This window comes from Schistocerca gregaria, chromosome 4, assembly GCF_023897955.1.
Source record: "Schistocerca gregaria isolate iqSchGreg1 chromosome 4, iqSchGreg1.2, whole genome shotgun sequence".
Classification (NCBI taxonomy): domain Eukaryota; kingdom Metazoa; phylum Arthropoda; class Insecta; order Orthoptera; family Acrididae; genus Schistocerca; species Schistocerca gregaria.
The window spans coordinates 631,252,085-631,273,559 of NC_064923.1; the positions used below are offsets into that span (position 1 = coordinate 631,252,085).

The following is a 21,475-nucleotide window of genomic DNA, read 5'->3' on the forward strand; positions in this document are numbered from 1 at the left end:
TTAAATCATCCAGACATTAGCATTAATCTATTTAAGGGAAATCACAGTAACATTCAATGTGGATGGCGGGACAGTGCTATGAACCGCTATCCTTTCGAAAGCGATGCCTGAGTCTTATAACTTCCGTCCCGCTAGAGGTCATGCAGGGCTGTGTGGGAAGATGTCATTTTTACTGCAGGAAGCTTGGAAAGAGATATCTCTAAGGCTTCCGTCGTAATGGCTACGCAGACCGCACTATACCACGCCAGATACCGAGCTGTAAGGGCAGATGTGGACCCAAACTGATCGCTTCTGAACTAGGGCTGCTCGTCATATTTGGAGCATCGTCGATGGCCCTGAATGTGACTGTGGGCCAGCGGAACTGACCGGGGAGTACCGTTGTCAAGCTGTGCTCCGAGAGAAGACGCACTGAGGTATGTTGTCCTACAAGCTACAAGTAAAGCGGTTAGCAGCTCATCACATATATTAACATAGATCTGTAAATGTGAAATGCTGTGTCAAAGTTACTTTATGTGATTTGAATCTATTTTTTTAAATTCATTCATTACTTTGCAAAATTTGTGATCTGTAGGATTTTGTGTGTCTGTAATTTGGCCATAAGATAAATCAATAAATACGATCGGCAATACAGAAAGACCTGGAAGGTATCGAAGCTTCGTATAGGAGCTGGCTCTTGATGCCTAACATAAATAAAAGTTGCATATTTCAAGTAGATAGTTGAAAACATTGGTTGTTATTGAAGTACACAATTGTCAAGGTATCTTTATAACCAACTGTAAAAATCTGGTAACTGTTCGGGGAGGCGTAAAGTTGAATTCCCACAGGAAACTGGTTGGCTTACAAATCCTCGTCACACCGAGAATTGTGTATTACTATCCAGTAAATAGAGAAGAAATAGAGAAGACTCGAAAAACGATCAGCGCATTATGTCAATGCTGCGTTTCTTAACCGCAGAGTAAAACACACTACAGAAGGGACTTGTGAATCACAGATTACTGTTAAAATTCTGATCACGGACACTCCATGAAGATTTTGGCGTATTACTTCCTTGCACAAATATTTAGCAAAATAATTACCAGGGGAACCCTAGAGAGTTTAGAGACCAACTTTGGGTTACCTCTAATGGTTTTTCCTACGTATCCTTCTCTAATGAAATTTGAAATTAGAGAAATAATATTAGTATCGGAAGTAGCCTTCTCAACTCCCAGTTAGGTGGCTTTATGGGTTATTTATATTTCGAGGGTATTTGTTTTATGCCCCTCAGTAACTACTCTTGGTTTACTAAACCGACGCAAGAGAAATGAGACAGCGCGCATTACGTGGAGACTACTTGTTCAAATTCAGCTGTTTTCAAATGAGAATCAATCAGCTAAGTGGCTAAGTTTGGTAGTGGCCTTATCTTTCAGTGAACGAGAAACTCAGAACGGCAGAACTCCTTTTAGGCCTCACGAATACTGGCCCGTAGAAATACACTCCTGGAAATTGAAATAAGAACACCGTGAATTCATTGTCCCAGGAAGGGGAAACTTTATTGATACATTCCTGGGGTCAGATACATCACATGATCACACTGACAGAACCACAGGCACATAGACACAGGCAACAGAGCATGCACAATGTCGGCACTAGTACAGTGTATATCCACCTTTCGCAGCAATGCAGGCTGCTATTCTCCCATGGAGACGATCGTAGAGATGCTGGATGTAGTCCTGTGGAACGGCTTGCCATTTCCACCTGGCGCCTCAGTTGGACCAGCGTTCGTGCTGGACGTGCAGACTGCGTGAGACGACGCTTCATCCAGTCCCAAACATGCTCAATGGGGGACAGATCCGGAGATCTTGCTGGCCAGGGTAGTTGACCTACACCTTCTAGAGCACGTTGGGTGGCACGGGATACATGCGGACGTGCATTGTCCTGTTGGAACAGCAAGTTCCCTTGCCAGTGTAGGAATGGTACAACGATGGGTTCGATGACGGTTTGGATGTACCGTGCACTATTCAGTGTCCCCTCGACGATCACCAGAGGTGTACGGCCAGTGTAGGAGATAGCTCCCCACACAATGATGCCGGGTGTTGGCCCTGTGTGCCTCGGTCGTATGCAGTCCTGATTGTGGCGCTCACCTGCACGGCGCCAAACACGCATACGGCCATCATTGGCACCAAGGCAGAAGCGACTCTCATCGCTGAAGACGACACATCTCCATTCGTCCCTCCATTCACGCCTGTCGCGACACCACTGGAGGCGGGTTGCACGATGTTGGGGCGTGAGCGGAAGACGGTCTAACGGTGTGCGGGACCGTAGCCCAGCTTCATGGAGACGGTTGCGAATGGTCCTCGCCGATACCCCAGGAGCAACAGTGTCCCTAATTTGCTGGGAAGTGGCGGTGCGGTCCCCTACGGCACTGCGTAGGATCCTACGGTCTTGGCGTGCATCCGTGCGTCGCTGCGGTCCGGTCCCAGGTCGACGGGCACGTGCACGTTCCGCCGACCACTGGCGACAACATCGATGTACTGTGGAGACCTCACGCCCCACGTGTTGAGCAATACGGCGGTACGTCCACCCGGCCTCCCGCATGCCCACTATACGCCCTCGCTCGAAGTCCGTCAACTGCACATACGGTTCACGTCCACGCTGTCGCGGCATACTACCAGTGTTAAAGACTGCGATGGAGCTCCGTATGCCAAGGCAAACTGGCTGACACTGACGGCGGCGGTGCACAAATGCTGCGCAGCTAGCGCCATTCGACGGCCAACACCGCGGTTCCTGGTGTGTCCGCTGTGCCGTGCGTGTGATCATTGCTTGTACAGCCCTCTCGCAGTGTCCGGAGCAAGTATGGTGGGTCTGACACACCGGTGTCAATGTGTTCTTTTTTCCATTTCCAGGAGTGTAATTTAACCAATCGAAGGGACGGATAACTGAACTATTCGTGGATGGAGTGAGGGAATAATTTTTAAGGGCCTCTGCGGGAGTTACAATTAGGCTAATCATGTATCCTCTCCTTCTGAGCAGAAGTTATATGTGAGCGGTGTCGTGAGTTCACCTATCGCGTCAGGCTTCCGTGTGTGCTTATGTTTGCCTGTCGGGCGTCCACGGGCGGCTTCTGAGAGGTCACTGAGCTGTGATGCAGACGGTCCGCCTAGCGGGCAGGTGGTTCTTAGCTGGGAGGTTCGTGGGACACCTAGCGGGAAGGGGTTGTCGGTTGTGCTTTAGAAGGCGGGCGTGTCGGCCGCGCTCCGTCGTAGTTAGTGGGATCGTGGTAAGAGGGGCCTTTTCCGCAGCGGCCGAAGGACTGGTGCTGGAAACCACCATCTGTGCCAGAGTTCTACTCTATGTGCCGCCACAGGACCGCAAGCTGTCTGTTTACGCCTCTGCGTTGATAATCGTTGAGGAGCTTTGAAGTGGCTGCTTACATTCGGCAGTGCAGCAGCACTAATATAACTGCAATTGCGACACTTTATAGCAGCCGAGTTTCTTGCAAGACGCGCTGTCTTGGGTAACGCTCCATAACTGGCGAACCTCTGAGAGAAGCTGATACCCGCTAATTGCCATCCTGTTATTTAAATTACACTACTGGCCATTACAATTGCTGCACCACGAAGATGAAGTGCTACGAACGCCAAATTCAACCGACAGGACGAAGATGCTGTGATATACAAATAATTAGCTTTTCAGAGCATTCACACAAGGTTGGAGCCGGTGGCGACGCCTACAACTTGATGACATGAGGAAAGTTTCCAATCGATTTCTCATACACAAACAGCAGTTGACAGCGTTGCCTGGTGAAACGTTGTTGTGATGCCTCGTGTAAGGAGGAGAAATGTGTACCATCACGTTTCCGACTTTGATAAACGTCGGATTGTAGCATATCGCGATTGCGGTTTATCGTATGCCGATATTTCTGCTCGCGTTGGTCGAGATCCAATGACTGTTAGCAGAATATCGAATCGGTGGGTTCAGGAGGGCAATACGGAAAGCCGTAGTCAATCCCAACGGCTTCGTATGACTAGCAGTCGAGATGACAGGCATCTTATCCGCATGTCTGCAACTATCATGCAGCCACGTCTCGATCACTGAGTCAACAGATGGGGATGTTTCCAAGACAACAACCATCTGCACGAACAGTTTGTTGACGTTTTCAGCAGCATGGACTATCAGCTTGGAGACCATGGCTGCGGTTACCCTTGACGCTGCATCACAGCCAGGAGTGCCTGCGATGGTGTACTGCCGGCCAGTGTGGCCGAGCGGTTCTAGGCACTTCAGTCCGAAACCGTGTGGGCACTACGGTCGCAGATTCGAATCCTGCCTCGGGCATGGATGTGTGTGATGTCCTTAGGTTAGTTAGGTTGAAGTAGTTCTATGTTGTAGGGGACTGATGACCTAAGATGTTAAGTCCCATAGTACTCAGAGACATTTCAACCATATTTTGTTGGTGTACTCAACGACGAATCTGGGTGCACGAATAGCAAAACGTCATTTTTCGGATGAATCCAGGTACTGTTTGCAGATTCAAGATGGTCGCATCCGTGTTTGGCCACATCGATGTGAACGCACATTGCAAGCGTGTATTCGTCATCGCCATACTGGCACACCACCCGCCGTGATGTTATTGTGTGCCTTTGGTTACACGTCTCGGTCATCTCTTGTTCGCATTGTCGGCACTTTGAACAGTGGACGTTATATTTCAGACGTGTTACGACCCGTGGCCCTACCCTTCATTCGATCCCTGCGAAACCCTACATTTCAGCAGGATAATGCACCACCGTATGTTGCAGGTCCTGTACGGGCCTTTCTGGATACAGAAAATGTTCGACTGCTGCCCTGGCCAGCATATTCTCCTGATATCTCACCAATTGAAAACGTCTGATCAATGGTGGCAGAGCAACTGGCTCGTCACAGTACGCAAGTCACTACTCTTGATGAACTGTGGTATCGTGTTGAAGCTGCATGGGCAGCTGTACCCGAACACGCCATCCAAGCTCAGTTTGACTCAATGCTCAGGCGTATCAAGGCCGTTAATACGGCCAGAGGTGGTTGTTCTGGGTACTGATTTCTCAGGATCGATGCATCCAAATTGCGTGAAAATGTAATCACAGGTCTTGAAGGCCCAACGATACCGACTGACCACCCTGTCATCCTCAGCCCGCAGGCGTCACTGGATGGGATATAGAGGGGCACGTGGTCAACACACGGCTCTCTCGCCCATATGTCAGTTTACGAGACGGGGGCCGCTACTTCTCACTCAAGTATCTCCTCAGTTTGCCCCACAAGGGCTGAGTACAGCCCGTTTGCTAACAGCGCTCGATAGACCGGTGGTTACCTATTCAAGTGCTAGCCCAGACATCAATTAACTTTGGTGATCTGACGAGGTGTTACCACTGCGGCAAGGCCGTTGGCGTCATACAACCTGTATTCAGTAAATTTTGCTGTTGTGAACAGCGTAAAGTTTGGTGTGACTCTTAACACTCTATCTGTGTTCTTTTGGCCGGCCTTATGGAATTGGCCCGCCTGGGGTCTCTTAATGTTAATATAATTGTTTATTTAAGACCGGCGGTCTTGCAAATGAAGAAAAATTATATTAACATTTTATAGCTCTGTTATATCACCTGGTACCAGGAATTTTGTTTTGTCCTTTCTTGCATCGTAAAAAAAGAGTGGTATTGAAGAAAGGTGTGAAGCTAATCCCTAAATAGAGGCCCTCAGAGTGTGAGATTCAGCTATTTGTTGCCACGCCATATTGCGCGTGTTAGTTTTATTGTGTTTATAACTATAGACTCGCATATGCTTGACAACCAGTCAGTTTGTACTACTGCCTCGCGTTTTTGTGGAGTTCCACTGGAGAGCCCAGTGCGAACCAGAAGGTTGCTCAGAATATTTTGTAAAAATTTCACTTTAAAATATCTTATTAACAGTTTTTACATATCTTTTCTTATAACATTCTTTAAATTGATTTAAAAATTATTCAATATTGCCCAGTTAATGTTCATATGAGTGTTACTGTGAATTTGTACACATTATTTCACGCAATGCTAAAATCATTTAGGAAGTGTTTGGTTTGATGTAAACCCTATTCCGTTAAGACTGCCTCAAATACTCATTTATTTAAAGAATACTTGGTAAATTTCATCATACTAAGTCTTTGGCTTGCAGTGCTCTAAATTTAGAACTTAGTAACTATACCCTTCGGTTTCGGGGGCCGTCGTTTTAAATTTACTGATTTATGTGGAAGTTTGTAATCTTAATAAATTGCAATTCAAATAGGCATTAATGAATGATGTTCAACCACCATATGCCCAGACCTTCCTTGTAGAGACGTATTGAGGCATCGCAGTATGAAGTGAATTTTAGAATAGTCCTCGATTCGTCCTTTAACACTCATTCTTCGAAGCTTGTAACTTGGCATTCGCACGATACGTCACGTTCGTGTTCAACTTCATGACAAATAGTTCACGAGATTATTTTCTTATTAGTACTAACTAGTACCAATAGCGTTGTTTATCATGATGTTGTGGTTCTATCTGCTCAGTGAGGACTTCCGTTCGTCTGACTTCTCCAACGATAGGTCCTCCTGGCCTTGATGCCAAATACTGTAGCGTGGGGTACACAGGGAAAAAAGTGGCCACTAATTATTGTGAAATGCGTGTAACTTTCATTCCTAGTACACTGTCGTCTAATCTATAACATCAGTTCAAAAATTGTCCAAATGGCTCTGAGCACTATGGGACATAGCACCTGAGGTCATCAGTGCCCTAGAACTTAGAACTACTTAAACCTTGCCTTAGGGCATCACACACATCCATGACCGAGGCAGGATTCGAACCTGCGACTGTAGCAGTCACGCGGTTCTGGACTGAAGTACCTAGAACCGCTCGGCCACCACGGCCATCTATAACATGAGTTCAACAGCATAGCTTTTGTTCTGTATTACTCTCTATATATATATATATATTGGAAACAAATATTATATAATAGGAAATAGACATAAAAATGTCTGTCCTTTGGGAGAAAGATTACCTTAATCTGCGTCGAGAAATTTGCTTATTCCACGAAGTTATCTTGCTGCTTAAAACTTCTTTTGGTGGATAGTAACTTAATTTACAACTATCTAGCACGTTGTTTGTCATTAGTTGGATTAAATTATAATTTTGATTCTCCAGTACTGACAAGTTTCTGTTGTGTAACTGTTTTCTAGAGTGCGTAAACCAATTCGTCAGACAGACATATTACGGTTACTGTAAACGTGTATCTAATCATACATAGTAATATACTATGCACGCTAGAAATCAGCTACACAGAGAAACAGTTCTATATTGGAGACCCAAGTAACAGTATCACCTAATCCATTTAACGACTGCCAGTGTGGCAGATTTGATTTGCTTGTGAACCCCATAGCACTAAAGTGTAATTTGGAGTTGTATGTGTGATGTATGTCGTCGCTCTAAGCGAAGACTTTTACGTTGCTGTAAAAATTTTCCTGTCTGCGTCTATGTGGTCACTAGGATGAGCAACCGCTAGCCGGAGGAAGGATATTTTTGTACCGCCTGAAGATGTGCTGACCTTTCCCTAACCCTCATGCATGAGTGGCGGTCCGGACTTCCGAGTATAGCTCGAAGGCGACAGTATGTACCAGCACCTTATAGTAATAAACTTCAGAATTTGCACTGATCTATTCGAAACAAGCAGATATTAGTAAAATACAGTTTGTTTGTTTTTAACCTTAAAAATGGAATTGTTCTACCAACATGCTGTGAAAGAAACCGTAAATATCGGTAGATACAGAGTGTGTCAGGAGGAAAGGTAAACGTTTTGAGGGATGGCAGTATTAGTGACTCACCACAAAAAAAACTTCGTGTGGACATACGCACTATTTCGAATGGTTTCCGAGACAGAACATATATAATATTAATTTTGTACGTTTTTCTTTAATAACTCGAAAGCCGCAGCCTCTGGCGTAAATGTGTGAAAGTATAAAATTAAACTAAATTAAATTTCGTACAAGAGAGGACCGATTCCTGTTTGCCTTAGCACAATAGTTTGTGCGAAGAGAGGGCAAGAATATAGAAAGTCTTGCTGGACTCTAATGCGCTGTGGGTTAGATATTTTTGTAGGTCACTTTGAGGCACTTTCCCCACTGGATAGGCCACTTGTGGACTGTTCGTTGTAATTTCGTATAACTACTGTGGTACGTTGTAAACAATGGCAGTTAATAACACAGAAAATAAACAAGAATATACATTAAACGTGTTCTACCTCGAAAACCATTCGCAACAGGGAATATGTCCACATGACATATTCCTCTTCAGTATCGTTAATACTATCACCCCAAAAAGGATGTACTTTTCCTCCTGAATCACCCTGTACAAGTATCTTTTACTTCTGTAGGAATTTTAGTTTGGTGTTGTGGTGTTTCTGCGTGTAGTTTGACCTCTAGACTTTAACTTGTATTCTTCTTCTGTTCATGTGGAGATATTAGACGGAAGTTTGCTAGGAGCCAGTGGTCGGACCTCGGAATCTCTCTGGTGTGGTGAAAAACTGTACCCTGTCTCTTGGTCGAAGCAACCTTTACGTAGGCGGATTGGTAAGTTTAACAGTGCAGGGAATTAATCCGAGTTCACCGCTAAACGCATCCAAGTAAATCTTCAAAGGAGTAAATAGCCTTATTTACCTTGCCCGTTGCACACCGAGAAGAGTGTGTGAATTGTGGAAGTGGAGAACAGTGAGGCAGCGCTCCGAGGCCGGATGGGACGAACGTTTCAGTATTACGCAACTAAGCCTACTTTTTGGTCACGTAGTCGTTTACCTCGAGCTGCTCAGGGCTGACCATGTCGACTCTAGACGAACCACAGTGTACCGTGAATATCAGGAATCCGGAAAGCGTCAATATCCGACATCGCTACGGCCGGAATAACATCCTGGAACAGCGGAACCAACGACAACTGAAGAGAATCTTTCAACGTGATAGAAGTGCAACCCTTCCGCAAATTGCTGCAGATTTCAATTCTGGACCGTCAACAAGCGCCAGCAAGTGAGCCATTTAACGAAACGTCATCGATATTGATTTTCGGATTCTAAGTCCCTCTCGTGTGCCATTGATGACTGGACGACACAAATGTTTACGCCTGGCCTAGGACCATCGACACTGGACTGTTGATGACTGGAAACATACCTGGTCGGACGAGTCACGTTTCAAATTGTATCGAGGCGATGTAGGTGTACGGACATGGAGACAACGTCATGAATCCATGGACCCTGCATGTCAGCAAGAGACTGCTCAAGCTGGTGGCGGCCCTATGATGGTGTGGGACGTGTGCAGTTGGAGTGATATGGGACCCGTGATAAGTCTAGATACGACTACTCTGACAGGTGACACGTACGTAAGCAACATGTCTGATCATTTGTATCCATTCGCGTCCATATAGCATACCGGCGGACTTGGACAATTCCAGCAGGAGACTGACACACCCCCTTTGTCCAGAACTGCTACAGAGTGGCTCCAAAAATACTCTTCTGAGTGTGAACACTTCCGCTGGCCACCAAACTTCTCAGACATTAACATTATTGAGCATATCTGGGATGCCTTGCAGCGTGCTGTTGGAAAGAAATCTCCAGCCCTTCGTACTCTTACTGATTTATGGACGGCCTACCAGGATTCAAGGTCTCAGTTCAGTCAAGAACTACTTCAGACATTAATAGAGTCCATGCGACGTCGTGTTGCGGCACTTTTGCGTGCTCACGGGAGTAGTACACCTTATCAGGCAGGTGCACCAGTTTCTTTGGCTGTTCAGTGTATGTTTGCAAGTCACAAAATTTCGCAACAAACATGGACTGCAGAAAGCGCTGTTCATTGCTTTACCCCGTACATTATGCAAACTCAGGCGTCTGCGAACGGTCAGCGGTCTTGACATTTGCATTCCACGCTGCGACATCGCCGCGGGCGCCCTGTCTCACACCACAGCAAACATCACACGTGACCAACTCCGGCGCATTAGTATTGATTTCTGTACAAAAATAATATACAGCTGAATATTCATAACACATTACCGATGCGTCGCTGCGCAACTCACGGCTCCGACCTGTCATGAATGTTCAACGCTGCAAACAGTTCGCCGAAAGTAAGATTACAATCCGATATGGAGCGCTAACTCGCAATAGGTAAAATTTTATTGTAATGATTGCCACGTGGCGCTCGTTATCCTCATTTTCTCATCGAGTGTTACAGCATCTACATCTACATCTGTACTTGGCTAACCACTTTAGAATGTGTAGAGCAGAGTACTTCGCGTACCGCTGTTACTTCCGTTATTCCTCTTCCAGTCGTATAAAGTTTCCCGGAGAAAAGACGGCGGGAAGCCTTTGCGTGGGCTGGAATCTCTCTCATTTCGTGAGAGATACGTTGGCGCAACCTACCTATTGGATCACTGTCCTAAGAAAGTACGCTCTCGGAATTTTAACAAAAGACTACACTGAGGATCTGTGACGCTATCGTCTTTACCAACTGAACCTGTAAAGAAACGTGTAGGACTTCTTTCAATCTTCTCGCTTTGCACAATCAATCTTATCTGGTTCGGATCCAATTACGACGGCGGTACTGAAGTGTTGAAAGTGTTTTGTACACTACTTCCTGTGGTGATGGGATAAATTCTCGGAGGATTCTTCAAATGAATCTCAGCCTGGCATCTGCCTTAAGAGCGATTATTTATTCATTTCAGATCGCTCGGTACGGTTTTCATAGAGACTTTATGGGAGCAGCTACTTCCACTGTTCGTTCTGGAGCGGTGTAATTGTACAGCAATGGGAGTATCTATGCATATGTAATACGTTAAATTTGTTTATTCTAGGTTTAATTGTCACTCCCTTCATCAAGCTTCGATCCTCTTCATAACGTCCTGCATTCCACTCCAATATTCCACCGTTGCGACATACCTGTATACGAATACAATAGCATCATCCGCGTAAAGCCTCATGGGACTTCTGCGGTTATCTACGAGGTAGTTTATGTACTGGGCGGCCTGAAGCGTTCAGAAAACTTGTAAGGATGGTGCAGAGTGGACTGTACCGATAAATAATATTTCAGAAAAAATTCTAGAATTTTCCAAATCTATTAAAAACTATGGTAAAAATTGAGGTAACTAACTATAAAATTTGAAGTTTTCTAAACAGAGGTTTAAAATATTACAGCATATTCTATTTTTCATAAATTAAATAATTTCTAGACTTTCATTCACCTGTAAGTAAGGTTTGTACGCTGTGCAAAATTCATCGAAGAATATCTCTTACTTATAAAGGAACGTGTACCTATAGCAACAAATGCAGCCAATAGAAGTGAAGAAAAGATGAACTTTTACAAGTAAAAAAAATATTTCGTTATGTTTTTGAACTTCCACTGCTATGATTGTGAATCCTGAATCCTTCCTGGTCATGCTGACAAAATTTTATGAATTTATTCGTAAAAGTATAGGCAGCGGAAATTAAAATGTCCCTGTGGTGTCTCTCCTGCTCCAAGACAGCCCGTTTGACGTCCTACCCCCCTTAACTATGCGCAGTGTGTCGAAATTTTTTTCTTAGGAACTATTTCTCAGTACAACAAAATGGTTCAAATGGCTCTGAGCACTATGGGACTCAACTTCTGAGGTCATTAGTCCCCTAGAACTTAGAAGTAGTTAAACCTAACTAACCTAAGTACATCACACACATCCATGCCCGAGGCAGGATTCGAACCTGCGATCGCAGCGGTCTCGCGGTTCCAGACTGCAGCGCCTAGAACCGCACGGCCGCTTCGGCCAGCCTTTCTCAGTACAACCTATCCTGTAACACACTTAGAAGCTTTCCACATAATACACTACTGGCCGTTAAAATTGCTACACCAAGAAGGAATCTAGATGATACGCGATTATTCATTGGACAAATATATTATACTAGAACTGACATCTGATTACATTTCCACGCAATTTCGGTGCACAGATTCTGAGAAACCAGTACCCAGAACAACCACATCTGGCCGTAGCAACGGCCTTGACACGCCTGGGCATTGAGTGAAACAGAACTTGGATGGCGTGTTCAGGTACAGCTGCCCATGCAGCTTCAACACGATACCACAGTTCATCAAGAGTAGTGACTAGCGTACTGTGACGAGCCAGTTGCTCTGCCACCATTGATCAGACGTTTTCAATTGGTGAGAAATCAGGAGAATGTGCTGGCCAGGGCAACAGTAGAACAAGCGGTTCTAGGCGCTTCAGTCTTGAAACGCGCGACCGCTACGGTCGCAGGTTCGAATGCTGCCTCGGGCATGGATGTGTGTGATGTCCTTAGGTTAGTTAGGTTTAAGTAGTTCTAATTTCTATGGGACTGAGTGCTCAGAGCTATTTTGAAACGCTGCTGTGTGATCGATACCTTGGGTAAAAGGGCCTTACACTAAGAGAGAAAAATATTTGAGTATGTGAGCGCGGCACGCAACAGGTCTGGCTGGATGGGCTGTTGCGCAGCCGTGGCGGAGGCGCCTCGGTGGCCGCGGGGTCGGTGCGTGCGGTGCGTGCGGTGCGTGCGGTGCGTGGCGCGTGGGGTGTGGTGTGTGGGTGCGCCCTTTGTGGGGTCGGCGCCGCCGCTGGCTGCGCCGCCCCAGTGCGCGCCGGCGCGGCGCAGCGTCGCGTGAAGCGCCCTGCAGCTCATTCACTGATGGACCGTGGCGCGCTGCTCCTGCCGTCAGCCGCTGGCAGACCACGCTCTGACCTCCAAAGGCTGCCCACAAGCCTCTACCTGGAATCCGCCCTTCAAGGATTTGATACTGTGGTCGCTCCTAGAATAGCAGCAATATAATGTTTCCAACATACACTAAGCCTAAGGAATATCAGACCAGCTGTGTGACTGGATTGAAGAGTTTTTAGCAAATAGAACACAGCATGTTGTTCTCAATGGAGAGACGTGGCGTGGCACAGGGGAGTGTTATGGGACCATTGCTTTTCACAATATATGTAAATGACCTAGTAGATTGTGTCGGATGTTACATGCGGCTTTCCGCGGATGATGCTGTAGTATACAGTGAAGTAGCAGCATTAGAAAATTGCAGCGAAATGCAGGAAGATCTGCAGCGGATAGGCACTTGGTGCAGGGAATGGCAACTGACCCTTAACATAGACAAATGTAATGTATTGCGAATACATAGAAAGAACGATCCTTTATTGTATGATTATATGACAGCGGAACACTGGTAGCAGTTACTTCTGTGAAATATCTGGGAGTAGGCGTACGGAACGATTTGAAGTGGAATTATTATATAAAATTAATTGTTGGTAAGGTGGGTGCCAGGTTGAGATTCATTGGGAGAGTCCTTAGAAAATGTAGTCCATCAACAAAGTAGATGGCTTACAAAACACTCTTTCGACCTATACTTGAGTATTGCTCTTCAGTGTGGGATCCGTACCAGGTCGGGTTCACGGAGGAGATAGAGAAGATCCAAAGAAGAGCGGCGTGTTTCGTCACAGGGTCATTTGATAAGCGCGATAACGTTACAGAGATGTTTAGCAAACTCAAGTGGCAGCCTCTGCAAGAGAGGCGCTCTACATCGCGGTGTAGCTTGCTGTCCAGGTTTCGAGAGGGTGCGTTTCTGGATGAGGTATCGAATATATTGCTTCCCCCTACTTATACCTCCCGAGGAGATCACGAATGTAAAATTAGAGAGATTCGAGCGCGCACGGAGGCTTTCCGGTAGTCGTTCTTCCCGCGAATCATACGCGACTGAAACAGGAAAGGGAGGTAATGACAGTGGCAGGTAAAGTGCCCTCCGCCACACACCGTTGGGTGGCTTGCGGAGTATAAATGTAGATGTAGATGAAACCAATCAAAATTATTCAGACATCTCCACATAACATGACCTATAGATTTCACGGGAGGCAGAAAACTGGTATAAAAGAGGCAGAGAATAAAATATTCCGATAAAGAAACAGTAACAGCTGAATGACACTGTCACGAAATCTTAGAATGTGAATTGGATCCTACTAGAGTAACGAGTCCATCATTGAAGTTTCGAATGGCTCTGAGCACTAAGTACAGCACACACATCCATTCTCGAGGCAAGATTCGAACCTGCGACCGTAGCGGGTGCGCGGATTTACATCTACACTTACGTCCTTACTCCGCAAGCCACCTGACGGTGTGTGGCGGAAGCCACTGAAGCGCCTAGAACCGCTCGGTGTTTCAAATCTCCTACAACTGCCTAAGTGGACGGTGATGTACCCGTGAAGTGGAAACGCGAAGGAACAACCATAGACCAGGCAGGACAGGGACCGTCGAGTATTGTGATAGGTGATTGTAAAACTCACATTAAATCACGGAAAGAGATCACTCTTGACTTCCAAAGCGCTACCAGCAGCCCGTCTCTCACAATGATGATGCTTACGCTGTTAAAAGGAATGTGGCCTAATGGTCGAGCAGCCCGTCAAAACTACACATTTGTGCAGTCGGTACTGAGCGACGCCTTAGGTGGTTTAAAGAGCGAGGGATTCAAACTGATGGATCTCGCTCTAACCTACGGCAGTCTAAATAACTGTCAGGAGAAAGAGCTACAAAAATTGAGTTAGTCAACATGTTGGTCAACCTATGGCCCTGTTATTTGTCTTCCCATTGTCTGGTAGGTTGTCAGATGTCCTCCTGAGGCATATCGTGACAAATTCTGTCCAGTTGGCACGTTAGATCGTCAAAATCCCAAGATGGTTAGAGGGCCCAGCCCATAACACTTAAAACTTTTTGAACTGGGGACAGATCCGACGACCTTACTGACGAAGGCAGGTTTTGGGAAGCATGGAGACCAGCAGCAGAAACTCTCGTCGTGTGCAGGCGGCTACTATATTTCTGAAATGTAAGACCAGGGCGGCTTCCCGTGAAGGGCAACAAAACGGGGCGTAGAATATCGTCGACCACCACTGTGCTATAAATATATCGACAATGATAGCCAAAGAGGTTCTCTTACGAAATGAAGTGGCACTTGAGACCATCAGTCCTGGATGTCGGGCTGTACGGCGGACGACTTTCGGGTTGGAAACCCACCTCTTTCTGGCGCTTCTCCAGAGATGTCCTCTCTGGTAATCGAGACTCAGTTGGAAGTGAGAATCATCAATGAAGAAAATTCTAATCCTCACAATGAGATGCCAGGCCGAATGTATCCGACAGCACTGCATACGGATTGTTGGCGTACTGAAGTCAATGGCAATTGGCGCAAGGGATGCCTTGAGTTTAGCCCCCTTACTATGAACCGCCTATTAACGGTCCTTGTGGTCACTGAAACAGTTGTTGTAGTCGGGTCGATAATAAAGATGAATCTGGGATTCTGGGTGCCTCTCTCACCAATGCTCGATCCTCACGTTGCGTGCCCACAGATCGTGGCCTCTCGGTAGCGTTCTGGCTTCCCAAACACGAGGTCCCGGGTACGATTCCCAGCGGGGTCAGGGATGACTGGGTGTTGCTGTGTCGTGTTCGTCATCATCATTCATCCCCATTACGGTCGGAGGAGGCCTAACCACCTCCACTAGGACCTTGCCTAATATGGCGGTGCGGGTCTCCCGCATCGTCTCCTACGCTCTGTGAGAGAGTATGGGACTTCATCATCCTGCTGTGTCGTCTCTCTGCGTAGCTCGCCTCCTTCTTGACACTATGTTCGGCCACGGTTCACCCATTCCAGTCAGCATCGTCGAATAGTGGCGTCGCTACAGATCAAATATCGAGCGATTCACCGACTAAGCCAATTTATTTCTTTAAGCCTAATTAAACAGTCTTCTCTTAAATGTGAAATCTACGTGTATCGTTCACGCACCTGTGTGAGAGACACGACTACGGTCCAATTGAGAACACCGAACGGAATTCACAAAGACTTTATGCCCTGGTATAGTCCGCTTACCATCCTTGCCAGTTGCGCGGTGAAATTTCGCTGCAGCGTCACCTATTCATCGATCGGCAGTCAAAGTTTACAATTTTACCTGTATAGAAACCAAAGGTTGAGACCGGTTTGCCTATCTCCTTCTCAGTGCGTATTTTTTATTTAAGTTTTTAGTGTCTTCATTATTTCTGTTAAAGTCTCAGCTCAACTTTTGTGGTAACTAACTCTCTGTTTCTTCTATAAAATATCACCGTCCTCTTACATTTGCTTATTCCTATCTGACCTAATTTACCAAATGTTTTGTGAATGCGGCTCAAGTGTAGCTATGCTTTCTGCGAAACTTAGCATCCACATAGGTTAAAGATAAATTTTCGGTCATCTCCTTTCATATACGTACAAGTTAAAAGAAGAGACATCAGTTACTGTAGACCGTTATCAATTTCACTTAAAAATACAATGCTTCGTTTGAAGATTAAACACCGAAGCCTATAAACAAGTCTTCGCAACGGAACCGTTTAGAAGCAACTGCTGATGAGTCATTTCCGCAAAATATATTCAAACAGTTAAGGGCGATGGAATAGTACCGAATTTTATGATAGCTAGTTACTTGCGCACATAACCTCCGGCTTTTCACTGAGGGAAGCTCCTGCAGTAAACAGAAAAATGTAAAACGGTTTACTGACGGCTTTAAGGTGACTTCATATACAATTTGCTTTCGTCTTTCACGGCAGTCATTTCGGAGGAAACAGGATATAAAACTCAAGGCTCCGAGGCCACTTCTTGGTGTGGTTCCTGTTGGCGCCCATCTGGGGATCTTTTCTCGTTGGTCACTTAGTGGATTTTGTGCTGTTTCGCGAGCACGATTGGCTAGCGTTGTCAACTGGTCAACCTTCACTACTGGTGGCGGTCTGGAGGCTTACCCACAGCTGTCACGAAACCGTCGGAGTGTCTTACCCGATCATTACTGCTGTAATTCTTCCCTTAGTATCTACAACCGACTTTCGCTGCAACGGGGAAACCCAAGTTTCATTTGTGAATTTCAGATCGTCATCCCAGCCAGAAAAGAGATACGAGTAGTGAATTCTTAACGCGCGTGAGATGAGTATGTGAGTTGCAACATACAGGAAGCGAGGGGCTATATACAGGGTGAGTCACCTAACGTTACCGCTGGATATATTTCGTAAACCACATCAAATACTGACGAACCGATTCCACAGACGGAACGTGATGCGAGGGGCTAGTCTAATTGTTTAATACAAACCATACAAAATGCACGGCATTATGTTTTCTAACACAAACCTACGTTTTTTAAATGGATCCACGTTAGTTTTGTTAGCACATCTGAACATATAAACAAATACGTAATCAGTGGCGTTTTTTGCATTGTAAAATGTTAATCACATCCGGAGATATTGTAACCTAAAGTTGACGCTTGTGGCTGTAGTGCACTGTTGTGGTTTGGTCTAGCTGTCGCAGTGTCCGCATTTAGCGCTTGCTGCTATTGTTATTCTGCATTCGTCTCCGCTCGCAGACCAACTGTAGTACACCGTGTTACCAGACGTCTATGACAGTGTAGTGTTGTAGGAACTGCGACCACGGTGTATTCGAACTTTGAAAAGGCGGCGATGATACTCATCTATGGCGAGTGTCGACGAAATGCAGCTGGAGCCTGCAGGGTGTATGCAGAACGGTACCCGGAAAGAGAGCATCCAACTTGCCGCACATTGCAAAACATCTACCGCCAACTGTATGCAACAGGTACGGTCGCAGCACGCAAACGGGTCCGTAACAGGCCCGTCACAGGAGAAGCGGGTGCAGTTTGGGTGTTGGCTGCTGTTGCCATGAACCCAAAAATGAGTACACGGGACATTGCGAGAGTCGGTGGACTGAGTCAAAGTAGTGTCATGCGCATACTGCATCGTCACCACTTTCACCCGTTTCATGTGTCGCTACATCAGCAATTACATAGTGATGACTTTAATCATCGAGTGCAATTCTGTCAATGGGCATTAATAGAGAATGCGTTGCAGTTCTACCTGTTTACCGATGAAGCGGGTTTCACAAAACACGGGGCAGTGAATCTACGGAACATGCATTACTGGTCCGTGGACAATCCTCGCTGGCTCAGACAGGTAGAGCGACAGCAACCGTGGACTGTAAATGTATGGTGCGGAATCATTGGCGACCACCTCATTGGTCTTCACTTCATTGCAGGGGCTCAAACAGCTACAACATACATCTCCTTTCTACAGAATGATCTGCCAACGTTGCTCGAAAATGTCCCACTGGAAACGGGTCGACATATGTGGTATCAGCATGATGGTGCACCTGCACATTCCGCAATTAACACTAGGCTGACCCTTGACAGGATGTTCGACGGGCGTTTCATAAGACGTGGAGGATGCATAAATTGGCTAGCCCGCTCTCCTGATCTTACACCTCTGGACTTCTTTCTGTGGGGTACGTTAAAGGAGAATGTGTACCGTGATGTGCCGACAACCCCAGAGGATATGAAACAACGTATTGTGGCAGCCTGCGGCGACATTACACCAGATGCATTGCGGCGTGTACGACATTCATTACGCCAGAGATTGCAATTGTGTGCAGCAAATGATGGCCACCACATTGAACATCTATTGGCCTGACATGTCGGGACACACTCTATTTCACTCCGTAATTGAAAACTGAAACCACGTGTGTACGTGTACCTCACCCCTCATGGTAATGTACATGTGCGTCAGTGAAAAAGACCAATAAAATGGTGTTAGCATGTGGATGTGATGTGCTGCTCCAGTCTCTTCTGTACCTAAGGTCCATCACCGTTCCCTTTGGATCCCTACGTAATTCGGTGCTCTCCGATACACACGATCGTACAGCGGAGGAGTGGTACTCAAGCGTCAACTTTAGGTTACAATATCTCCGGATGTAATTAACATTTTGCAATGCAACAAACGGCACTGATTACTTATTTGTTCATATGTTTAGATGTGCTAACAAAACTAACGGGGTTCCATTTTAAAAAACGTAGGTTTGTGTTAAAAAACATACTTCAGTGCATTTTTAATGGTTTGTATTAACCAATTACACTAGCCCCTCTCCTCACGTTTGGTCTGTGGAATCTATTCCTCAGTATTTGATGTGGTTTACGAAGTATATCCAGCGGTAATGTTAGGTGACTCACCCTGTATATGGAATAAGCGGCGACGAGTTATAATTAATTTCACGAAACCTAACACCTGGCGACCTGTGACATGTACATGTTTATTTGAAATGTTGTTAATACGAGCTCCCATTAGTAATGTATACTGCAAAATCCAGAGCTCCAGTGCGTATACAGTGCTTATTTTGTCGGCGATGGTAGTACGGGCTTACGGTAACTCGACTTCCCGTTTCGTTTGAGTTGTTTAATTTTACGAATAAGAAACAAAAACTGTTCCTAGTAGTCATGGAATTCAAGAAAATTAAAAAACGGCCTGCTAATGAGATCGGTCCTTGCTCCACTTGTCTTCAGCATTGCAGGCGTGCCAAAAACAAAATATCAAGGAACTACTGTTACGACAACGGATGGATACTTGCAGCAAGGTGTACCTCAGTTGAACAGTGATAAGAAATCCTAACAGAGGACCTAAATGTAGTGGGAAATTACTCTCGCAAATGGAAACTCCAATCAGATGCGAGCAAAAGGGGTTCCTGATTCCACCTAAAAAGTAAACTCGCCAGAAGGAAGCTCATCATACAGAATAAAAACATTATTCTCACTCATAAGCACCAAAATACCTAACACTTGACAGAAATCTATCTTTGAGAGAACATCTTACAAAAACAGGCAAAAACGTAAAAAAAAGAGACAAAATCACTCAGAAACTATGTTGTAAGATCTGGGTAACATCAGCATCCATCATATGTTCTTCTGCTCTCTATCTTCTCAATAGCTGCATACTGTGCTCCTGTTTGGCTGTAACTTCAGAGGAGAAATTGTGGAGTTGAAACGGTAGCTGTTCAGTTACTGGCGGAAATGAAGCTGCGGACTGGTCTTTAGTCCTTCTTGGGTAACTCAGTCGGTAGAGGAATTGCCCGCGAAAAGAAAAGGTCTCGAGTTAGAGTTCCAGCCCGGCACACCTTTTTAATCAACCAGGACGTTTCGTAGCAGCTCTCACATGTCTGCGAAATGAAAAACTACGTGAAAACTGTACACCGCCATCCCAAAAATATGCACATGGGTAGGCGTCAAAGTGTTTGCTCGCTACGCAAGAAGGTCATAATAACCTTCTTGTTTCTACGCTCGTGGGTACCGTACCAAGATTCAAAACTCTCACTTCAGGTTGCTTATTGTACTCTGGTGACTTGCGAAGTCAGTCCCGTGGCGTCAAACTAGCTCTGCCTTAGCATTGCTTCGTGTCTTATCAATTACAATAAGGTAAGGTAAGGTAAAGATTGGCGTTCGGGCGGGCCCGACCGACAGCCGTATCGTCCTCTATCTGTGGTGTCACCGGATGCGTACATGGGTGGGGAGGAGAGAGGCGCCGGGGCGGGGGAGGTGGAGGGGGTGTGGCATGCGGTCAGAAACCGTTCCCCAGGCGGGTGTCGGGTTTCTTGAGCACGGGACGTCTACTACTCGGTCGTTTAGCTCCTCAGTTGGCCTCACGAGACTAAGTGCACTACGTACCAGTCCTCCCACGAAGGCAAATCCTTGGTAGTGCTAGGAATCGAACCCAGGTCCCGCAATGAGCCTCACCCGAGTTCACCTTTTAGATACAGAGACGAACAATGGATTAAGTTAAATTTCATACAATTTCAAATTTTGCTGCTGTCCAATTATATGGTCAGTTCCGTACATCTCTGATACATGATGAGTCCATCACACATTGCCTGCTCGTGCGTAAATCGTATTTATGATATAACTGATTGAAGCGGGTTGAAAATAGGATGACATTGTTGAAAACATAAATAAACAAAAATTACTCGAAAAACGAAAAATTGGAACTCAATCGGACCGCTGTTGTGGTTTACATCTAACTATTCCATTTTGATATGAGGATTACGTATCTGAAATCATATTCGGTTTAGGCCCAGTATTACGAGAGTTATCGATGTACTTTATTGATGCTAAAACATCGTCTTTTAAATAAAACTAGTTATCAGACTTGAGTTATTTTGACCTCTTGCTTCGATTGAAATTCAGTTATTTCAAAAGGCTTTTCTAAAAAGAAGTGCAAAAACTGAGGTGCACAGTCTTCGTGTATCATGTTTTCCACGGTTATTCCACGAAAGATATTCCCCAAAAAACCTACGAATTTCAGCTGCTTCTGATTTCCAATGCAAGTCAGTCAAGCTGCTGACGATTTAGAATAGAGGACCGAAATGCATCACAAAGAAAACTAATACATATTAAGTACAGAGATCGATATGGAAAAGGACGTGTAATCGGTAGCAGTTTTATGTTGTCGCCAAATATTACTCCAGAGTTCGGTGCCATGGAGAAAGAAAAAATTGTCGGGTACCGCATTTCTGCTATGAATCCACAGAGAAGAGAAGGACATGTAACCGCATGGAAGGCTTTCTGGATGTAATGAAACTCTCGGATGCCTAATACTTTCAGAATACGACGAACGA

General features: G+C 45.6%; 1 protein-coding gene across 1 annotated transcript in view; it reads right to left on the reverse strand.

Annotated features, from left to right (window-relative positions):
• Positions 1–21,475, reverse strand: part of LOC126267844 (uncharacterized) — a 1,288,882-nt gene that overhangs the window by 1,260,906 nt on the left and 6,501 nt on the right. The gene's annotated exons all lie outside the window — the stretch shown is intronic.